The sequence below is a fragment of the Arachis ipaensis genome, chromosome B10 (assembly GCF_000816755.2).
Source record: "Arachis ipaensis cultivar K30076 chromosome B10, Araip1.1, whole genome shotgun sequence".
Taxonomy (NCBI): Eukaryota; Viridiplantae; Streptophyta; class Magnoliopsida; order Fabales; family Fabaceae; genus Arachis; species Arachis ipaensis.
In genome coordinates, this window is record NC_029794.2 from 21,771,226 (window position 1) to 21,780,770 (window position 9,545).

At 36.8% G+C, this 9,545-nt stretch overlaps 1 long non-coding RNA gene across 1 annotated transcript in view; it reads left to right on the forward strand.

The window, feature by feature from the left end:
• The window catches only part of LOC110267486, a 16,780-nt gene continuing 11,174 nt past the window's right edge, over positions 3,940-9,545 (forward strand). The window contains exon 1 of the long non-coding RNA XR_002355200.1: positions 3,940-4,114. This is a non-coding gene — a long non-coding RNA (uncharacterized LOC110267486). The remainder of the gene's footprint in view (positions 4,115-9,545) is intronic.

Sequence of the window (9,545 nt, forward strand, 5' to 3'; positions counted from 1 at the left end):
GTAAAGATTCGGGCTTCTCTTTTTACTGATAGGGACAATGTGGGTGAGATAAATGTGTTGAAAATAGTGAAGTTTGGGTTTCAAGTGGGGTTGCTGCCATGCATAAGGGATGATCGTGTTTTTCATAAATACAGTCATTTTCAGTATTTTTATATGTACAGTTGTGTGTTGGAGGAGTTTCTGTTCATAGATTTTGAATGTAGTATTTTAAAATAGTTGAATTGTGCGTCACTCCAGCTGCACCCTAATGGTTGGGGTTTTTTGAGGTGTTTTCAAATATTAATGGATTTTCTGGAAATAAAGCCTTCTTTAGAACTATTTTTCTCATTGTTCCAGGCGAAGGGGGTTTGGGTAAATTTAAATAGTTTGCCTCGTTCTGCAATTTTTAAGCTTTATAAATCGTCATTCAAAAACTTTAAGGAAATATTTTTGAAAGTGAAGTGTGTTGAGGAGGATTTTCCTTTTTATCTTGACGAGCATTTAGGGGAGAAGTTTTTCTTGTTTTGGTGTTCTGAACCACAACAAATTTTGGGTCTAGAAGCTATAAGTCCGATCAATGAGTGTATAATTGCATACCTTATTGAGGTTGTTGATAGGTCGAACTTGATATCTGTTTTTGATTTGCTTCCGTGGGAAAATGATAGAGCCTTTGTGGTGAACTATCTTGGTGAGAGCTAGCTGTGCTGTTTGTTTAATAAATTGTTAGTTTTAGTTGTTTGTTTAATGATTTTTGCTCGGTTTGCAGGTGGAAAATATCCTGGGGTGTCAGCTGCAATCTTGAGAGCTCCGCTTAAATCTAAAAATTTTGAAGGGTCTTCTTCTAACCTTGAGAAGGTGGATGGAGAGGGTGAGGTTAACCAACCGCCTCCTAAAAATAAGAGCTTTGTGTTTAAGAAAAGAAAAGCCGATATGATCAATTTGGTTGATGATATGACTGAGAGGGTGGAAGGATATCCCTCTGGAAGAACTAACAACCTTTGTGGATAAGTAAGAGAAGCTGCATGTCTTTGCCGAGGATAGGGATGGTTCCTCGGTTTGGAAGAAGAGCTATCCTTTTAATGTGGTTGCTAATGAGGTGGTGCAACCATCATCTGACGTTGCACTGATTGAGGAGGTCGGGGATGTGAGTATTGACCAATATTTTCAAGTAAAAAATAGTTATCTTTGTCTAATAATTGTCTTAGTGGTTCTCGGTGTATATTTATCTTTTCCTCTTGTTGTAGGTTTTGGGTTTCTGCCTGGCAAGTATAGGTCGAAGTCAGGAGAAGAGGCATAGGAAATTATTACTGAAAAAGGATGAAACTGTAGGTCTTAAGGAAGATTTGAAATTGAAGGAAATTGTGATTCTTGATTTGGAAAAAAAGTTAGCTGAAAAAGATGAGGAGTTCAAGCTGGAGAAGAGTAGTCGTGATAAGGATGTGGAGCTGTTAAAAAAAAAGGAAAATGAGTGTTGGTATTTGATTGGTTGGTTTGTTTAGATTGGTTGCACATGTGGAAATGATGCGACTTAAATTTGAACAATTATCTCGAATGGATAAGTGTTGGTATTTGATTGAGATTTGTTGACTATTGATAGTCATAGTTTGGAAGGTAGTTGGTGTAAATCTGATTATGGTATAGTTGGATTTGTATTTAATCGTGATATGTATTGAAAGAGTAGATATGATCAGTAAAAGTTGTAAGTAGATCTAGGTTTTGAGAAAGTAGATAGTAGATATAGGTCGGCTCTTTATTTGCTGCAATGATTTATTATATGACCTTTGATTACAAAGGTGCAGGTCGGCTTGCCTCGTTAAAATCTCTCCAAGCAAAATCCTTTTTTGGGAAAAATCTTGTGAGTAGAAAAAAGAGTACAAGCCTGTCCCTGTCTTTTAGCTATAATATTTATTTAAAGAAGAAATATTCCAAGAACTAAGTACTATTGTACCATCTAATGATTCGAGCTTATAAGCTCCTTTTTCGAGGACGTCGACGATTCTGAATGGCCTCTCCCAATTAGTGGCAAGCTTTCCATGGGATGGAGGTTGTCTGGCTTGTTCGGTCTTTCTAAGTACTAAGTCTCCAACTTGAAATGAGCGAGGATGAACTTTCTAATTGTACCTTTGAGCTATGTTTTGTTGCATTGCTCAATGATGGACAGAGGCTATATCTCGGACTTCTTCGATTAAATCTAGTTCCAGTCGCCGAGCTTCATCATGATCTGTTGCTTGTGTTCTTAGTGAGGATTGAGAGATCTCCAAAGGAATCATTGCTTCAGATCTGTAGACTAGTCAGAATGAGGATTCTTTGGTAGTAGAGTGTGTAGTGGTGTTATAACCCCATAGGATTTCTGGAATAAGGTCAGCCCAAAGGCCTTTTGCATTATCCAGTTTCTTTCTTAAGGCGTGTAGGACGACCTTATTAGCTGCTTTACCTAATCCGTTTGTTTGCTGATGTTCAACTGAAGAAAAATGTTGTTTTATGTTTAGGTTTTGCAAAAAAGATGTGAATTTCTGGTCGACAAACTGGCGACCATTGTCAGTAATGATATGATGAGGTATACTAAATCTGCGTATAATATGCTTCCAAATAAAGGAAACTATTTGTTGGAATGTGATTTTGGCCAAAGGTTGTGCCTCAATCCATTTGGAAAAGTAGTCAATTGCTACAACTAAGAATTTTACCTATCCTGATGCAGTAGGAAAAGGTATGAGGATATCAATCTCCCATTGATAGAATGGTCAGCTTACCTTGGAGTGGTGTAATAACTCGGCTAGCATATGTATTATTGGAGCGTGTTTCTGACAGTTTTTGCGAGTTTTCACCTTTTGATGGTAGTCTTTGTGTAAATTCAGCTAGAAAAATCCTGCTCGGAGAATTTTGGAGGATAAGCTCCATGCTCCTATATATGTGCTGCAAATTCTTTCATGAACCTCGGTTAGAGCAAGATTGGCTTCTGACCTGTTTAAACACTTTAAAAGAGGTCGAGTGTAGCCTCGCCTGTACAGATTATCGTTTAACAATGTAAAGAATGAAGATTGTCTCCTGAATTTTCTCAAGTTAGTGATTTCAATAGTAAAAATTAATTTACTATTTAATTTAATTTAATTTATTGGTTCACTGTGTTGTTAGGCATTTTTTTAAATAAATAAAAAATACCTCGTAATTAGTGTTTATCCTATTTATTATGGTGTGTTGTTTATCTAAGTCAAATTTTATATTTTTTTTATACCAAATTTGAATATGCTAGATAACTTAGTTTGAAATTCAAGTTGTTTAAAAGTTTTTTTTTAAACAGAGGCCTCGCCTGCTACTACCTAGGCGGATGAGTCACACATTGCACCACCAGACACTAGGGGTGTTCGCGGTGCGGTTTGGTTCGGTTTTTGAAGGAAAAGCCATCCGATCCAATTGTCTAATTAAAGTGCGATTCGGTTTGGTTCGGTTTTTTTATCAAGGTCATCCGAACCAAACCAAACCAATTAAAATCGGTTTGGTTTGGTTCGGTTTGTTTGGTTTTTTCAATCAAATCCAAAAAATTCTACCATACTATTATGCAAAGTCATAACATTGAAATCGACAAACTGAAATAACACTTTTCTTATTGTATCGAAGTTTATATCATCTCTCTCAAAAAGAGGACCAACAATATTTCCAAAATTTCACAAATTTGGATAACACATATATAACTAGTTACATACTTAATGTTAAACTCTATACCAACACCAATGTTTAAATCTGAACCCAACCCATTAAAATTTGTACCATCTCTTGAAGAAAAGATTGAAAAAGGATGATGATGATCACTATGGAGAAGGGGCAGATGCTGATGAAATTTCTTAAAAGAGATTAAAAATAGGTCTTGGGGTTGCTTCTCCTGAGCTCATTAGCTCATCCATGGCACGGTGAGGGTTTGTCTTGTGCTTCTCACGTAGCTTTGGCAAATACACTCCTGCAAAAATTTAAATGTAAGAGGATTTAATTTATGTAATTAATATATATATATTTTAAAGTGAATTTTATGGTAGTTATTATTCCAATAATTATGGACTCATGGTGATTATATATTTTGATGATAACACTTAAAAAGTATAGCTAAAATTAATGTTACATTTTTTTATTTGTTTGTATTAAAGTATTACAGTACCACAATACACCTATGCTAAAATGTCCATACTTAATAAACATGAAAATCAAAGAAATATAAACTTGAACTCAGAAGTAAGAACTGAAGCAAAACACAATAAGGGCATTTTAAATAAGTTAAAATTAGAACCATTTTAAAAAAAACAAACCATTTGAAGACAATTTTAAATAAGCTAAAATTAAATTCATTACTAATCCAAAAAGAATAAAAACCTGTAGAAGTTTTCATATCCTCCTATGGCAACCAAACAATCGGCATTAGTAAGTTTAGAAAACACTCCAATTTTACAATTATTCTCAAATTGTAGTCCTGCAAGGAAATAATATACATTCAATATCTTATCTCAAAAAAACAAAAACGAGTTCAAGTAATGAAGACTAAAGTAGGGAAGGCATATATGATTGCTTACTAGTTGCCATGATTGAGAATAACAGAGATCTTTAACCCAAATAAGCAGATTGAAGATCTGCAGTGAAAGAATACGAGTTAGGAAAACAACATAAAGCATCCATGTTCTGTATATTAAAATTATGTTCAAATAGATACATAACAAACTTCATATACTCAATATGTGGGATACATATCCCCAACTTAGCTTCTACCTAATCATGCATAATCAAGCTATATAGTTTGAACGGTTTAGCATTGGATTTTAGCAAGCCAGCAACAAAACCAACAATAAAATAATTCATCAAATCAACAATGCACCCACCAGTAAACAGCAAGCAGCAATAAATCAACAATGCACCAGTAAACAACAAATAGTTCAAATTACCTGAATCGGTGGCTCGGGGTCCATATTGACTTGGGAGGAAGGCTGAGTGGGAGATTGGGAGGTGCTGGGAGTGGGTTGAACTGATGATCGTGGCGCTGAGTGAGAGAACCCAGAAACACTGAACAATGAACAATGAACAATGAACAATGAACATAGAACAGAAATTATTCAAACAGAAGCAGAAATTCAAACAAAATAAAATTATTAACAATTACCAGAAATTCAAACAAAAATACACTGAACATAGAACAAAAATTATTCAAACAAAAGTATAAATTCAAAAAAATTACACTGAACAAAGAATAGAAATTATTCAAACAAAAGCAAAATTACACTGAACAAAGAACAGAAGTTATTCAAACAAAAGCATAAATTCAAACAAAATAAAATTATTTAACAATTACCAGAAATTCAAACGAAAATTCACTGAACATGAAACATAAATAATTCAAATTAATACCTGACTTGGATCCTCCATATCTGGTGTTCGGTGTTGGGAGGTGCTGCGTGCTGGGAGGGGCTGGTCTAGCGCTACTGGGTGGCTGGTCCGGCGCTGCTGGGAGGCGTTGCTGTGAGGCACTGGTTTGCAGGAATGGGAGGCGCTGATTCACGGAACTGGGAGTGGAAGGGGGGTAATGGGTTTCTTGGCTGCGCTAGGTTAGGAGAATAAGAGTTAGGTTATCTGATGGGTTGGGCTTGGGCCGTTTGGGGTTGGGGGGAATGGTTTTTTATTGGTTTTAGTTGACCGGTTCGGTTCGGTTCGGTTAGGATTTTTAGTATCAAAACTGAAAACCGAACCAAACCGCATAAAAAATAGCAAAATATGATTTTTTTGGTTTTTCGGTTTTCGATTTATTCGGTTCTCAGTTTTTTCGGTTTGGTTGGCCGGTTTTGTTCAGTCTGGTTCGGTTTTGAACACCCCTACCAGACACCATCATCCCCTTATCTGAGGGAGAATGGGTTCGGCGACATGGTGCAACTTAGAGACTTTGTGTTTGACAACTCCCTAATTACTGCATTCGTGGAACCCTGGCGTCCGGAGACTTGTACTTTCCACTTGCCATGGGGTGAGTGCACCATCACTCTGCAAAACGTTGCGTATCACCTCGTGTTACGCACAAACAGGGAGCCAGTGGGTGGGTGCCTCCGTGACTTCCAGACTTGGCACTAGTATCTGTCATAGGAGTACGTGGATAAGCTCTTGGGTGCCGGACCCCCTCATGATCCGCAGCAACATCCTGTCTCTCAAAGTAAGCCTCTAAGGCAACAAGTGCAATATACAAAAGTGAGAAAGATATTACATTGAAATAACTAAAATACAAAAGATAACAAGCGATCCTCTGCTCTGTCACCATCCCGCAAAACTCACCGAGGTCGATTGCGACTTGCATCTGAAAAAAACAACAACATATAGTATGAGAACCGGAGGTTCTCAGTATGGTAACAGTGTCCAATAGATAAGATATAAGGTTTCGGGACGCCAAAGGCAATCCTAGAACTCCAAACCGAAATATAAAGATTCAACTTAAAATGAACTTAAACCATAAAATGGTTATCTATCTTATGGGGTTTCTAATTCTAACAGATCACCACTGTCCCACAGCCTTCGCTAACCTATCCTCCATGCGATCCCATCCCCACCTCCTACCGAGCCTCCTCAATCCCAGCAGAAAACACAGATAAATGCAAGCAAGTAAAACACAGGTAATATACATTTACAGCAAGTAATTCAGGAAGCAAGCAAGTATGCTATACATTTAGGCAAAAGATGCAATTAGGCAAAGCAAGCAAATAAATAGAGGATGCACATGATGAATGCCTATCCTATTGGCCGTGATATCACTTGTCGGTTCAACTGCCAACCCGACACATCCCCTTGAGATGTCGCCTTTCGGTCACGAATAATTGGTATCCCAGGGATATAGTTCCTAGTACACTATCCAAGAATATAGTGCCCGACACACTCTTGCGACTCAAAAGGATGTGAGCGGCATACTCTGTCTCAGACCTCACATCTCAACGTAAGCGGGATTAACCATCGTCCTTACGCTGGCGCCGCAACTTCGACAAGCAGGATTAACCACCGTCCTTGCCTGGCGCATAGCAACTCATCAATCTAAGTATATCAATAATATATAATAAATCTCAGTTATCACTGCTCATATAGCATAAGTCTATTAATACTCATCTGATCAATCTCATCAACCACAATCATTAATTTCCAAGTTCCAAACTCATCAAAACCATCATCAGTTCTCAATTCTCAAATTCATCGTCAATATAGCACTCCGCCAATTCACTTAACTATTCCATCCATAGTACTTCCCAAGCGGAAGTCACCATCTCCTAAACTCATAAACAAAAGAAATATTTAATCAAGTTACCCATATCTTCCTCTTTAGTCTCCAAGCCAAATCACTAGCTAGAAATCTTAAAGAGTAATTAAAGAAGTTTAGAAAGTTAGGAAAATAGTTAAAATGTAAAAAAAAAGCTTTCAGCAAAACAGGGGTCATACGTATGCACGCCCCTGTCCACATATGCATGGGTTAAAATATGGCAAAGTTGCGTATGCATGCTCCATTCGCGTACGCGAGTCCTCAAAATTGAACGGGTGGCTCACGCCACGTGCAACATGCCGCGTACGCAAGCCTGTAAAAATGCCATACTCACATACTTATGCCAGTGTCTGTGTACGGAAGAGTGCTTGGCAACAGCCAATCCTCGCGTCACGTGCATTGTCCGCATACGCATGCCGAAAAACATTTGAAAAATGTTGTTTGCTTCAGAATTCAGATTTTCGTATCAAACTTCAAACGCGCATAAGTTTTTCGTTTTAAAATATTTTACATCCGTTCTTCAAATGTCTTAAACCTCTTGGACCCAACTTTAATTTAAATTAAGTTTCGTTAAAATTGAAGATTCGAAGGCCAAGTTATAGCTCGTTAAAGTTCATCAAAAATAAGATTTTATCAAAACTTGCAAAGTTCTCTAGTTTTCCGAAATTCCAATTCAAACCAAATCAACAATACCCAAAATCATCATGAAAATACTACTACACACTACAATTTCTCCTCCAATTCCTTTCAACTAATTTCACACCTATTTTACCCAAAATTCCGTCTTCTCCACTCATAAATAAATCCAATGATTCCCAATTCAAGCATACAAATCAACAATTTTGCACAAATTCAACTCATCACAATCATTATTCATCTTTATATCATCATCAATCTTTACTAATCTCAATAATCAACAACAATCATCATCAACATCAAAATTCTCAACATTTATCATCACTCAACAATAATCATCAACAACCTATATCAATTCAATCCTATCCTAAGGTCCACTAGCCTAAGTTTCATGAAACATTATTTATTAACTAAAGAAAACCGAAACCATACCTTGGCCAATTTTTAACACGCACAATTCACCAAAAATAATTCCAAACAAGCTTTCACAAAGTTTCAGCCACCAAAGTCAATCCAAATGCCAAAACCAACTCCAATAATCACCAAATTTAATTTAGTACCATGCAATATACCAAAATCAATCCTACGGTTCACAAAATCACTAATCTACAAGTGTTTTAAAGTGATTTACCTTATCTGACAGTATTAGGAGCAAAATCTAACAATAATCCAATGCTAGATCACCCCTAAATAACCAAAATCAAAGAATATACTCAATAACTAAACCTAAAATCACGAAATTATTAGGGCAGAGAACTGGGAAAGAAAATGTGAATTTCTTACCACATTGTTTAGCTAGAAATGACGGGCTCAGCAAGAGCTACGCGTGACCGCAAACGATATGCAAATCGGAGCACCGTAGCTCAAGTTATGAGCAAATGAAGGAGGTGATGAATAGTGTTAATGGGGTTCACTCTTCTCCCTTCACTCTCATCTTAGCATCTGAATGTGTGTGTGTTTAATGAGCTAAATGGCTTCATTTACACTCTTATATATGTTGTGCTTGGGCCCAATTTGGGCCCGGTCCAACCGCTTAGCATTTTAGATTCGTTTGGCCTAACTTTGGGACAAAACCTTTAGAATTAGCACCCGATTTTCAAATTCTAAATATTTTTTCTATGTTTTTCTACTGTTTTTATTTTCTCACTCGCTGTACTGGACAGACTTAAGCTGGTACTATCAGCTGATTTACCAGTTCGCGTTTTTATGCAATTTTTCGTAGAAAATTACATTTTTCCACTCGAAAAAATTCACTGAATTGAAATCTCACCTTTAAATTTTTAAATTAAGATGTCTAAATTTTCGAACCTATTCCGGACAATTAATTTATTATTTTATTTTGATTAAATGGTTAATAGCTTTCGGTTCTTACATTCTCCCCACCAAATTAGAAATTTTGTCCCCAAAATTTATGAATTACCTGAGAATATCTCGGGATAATCCTTCCACATCTCTAACTCTAACTCCCAAGTGTGCTCTTCCATTCTAGCTCTCTTCCAGGCTACCTTCACCAACAGAACTTCTTTTTCATTTAGCTTCTCCACACTAGTGTCATCAATCCTCACTGGTGTGACCTGAAAAGTCAAGATCTCCTTCAACTCAATTGATTCGAGCTCTAACACATGAGTCGTATCCGGTGTGTACTTACGGATTTGTGACACGTGAAATATGT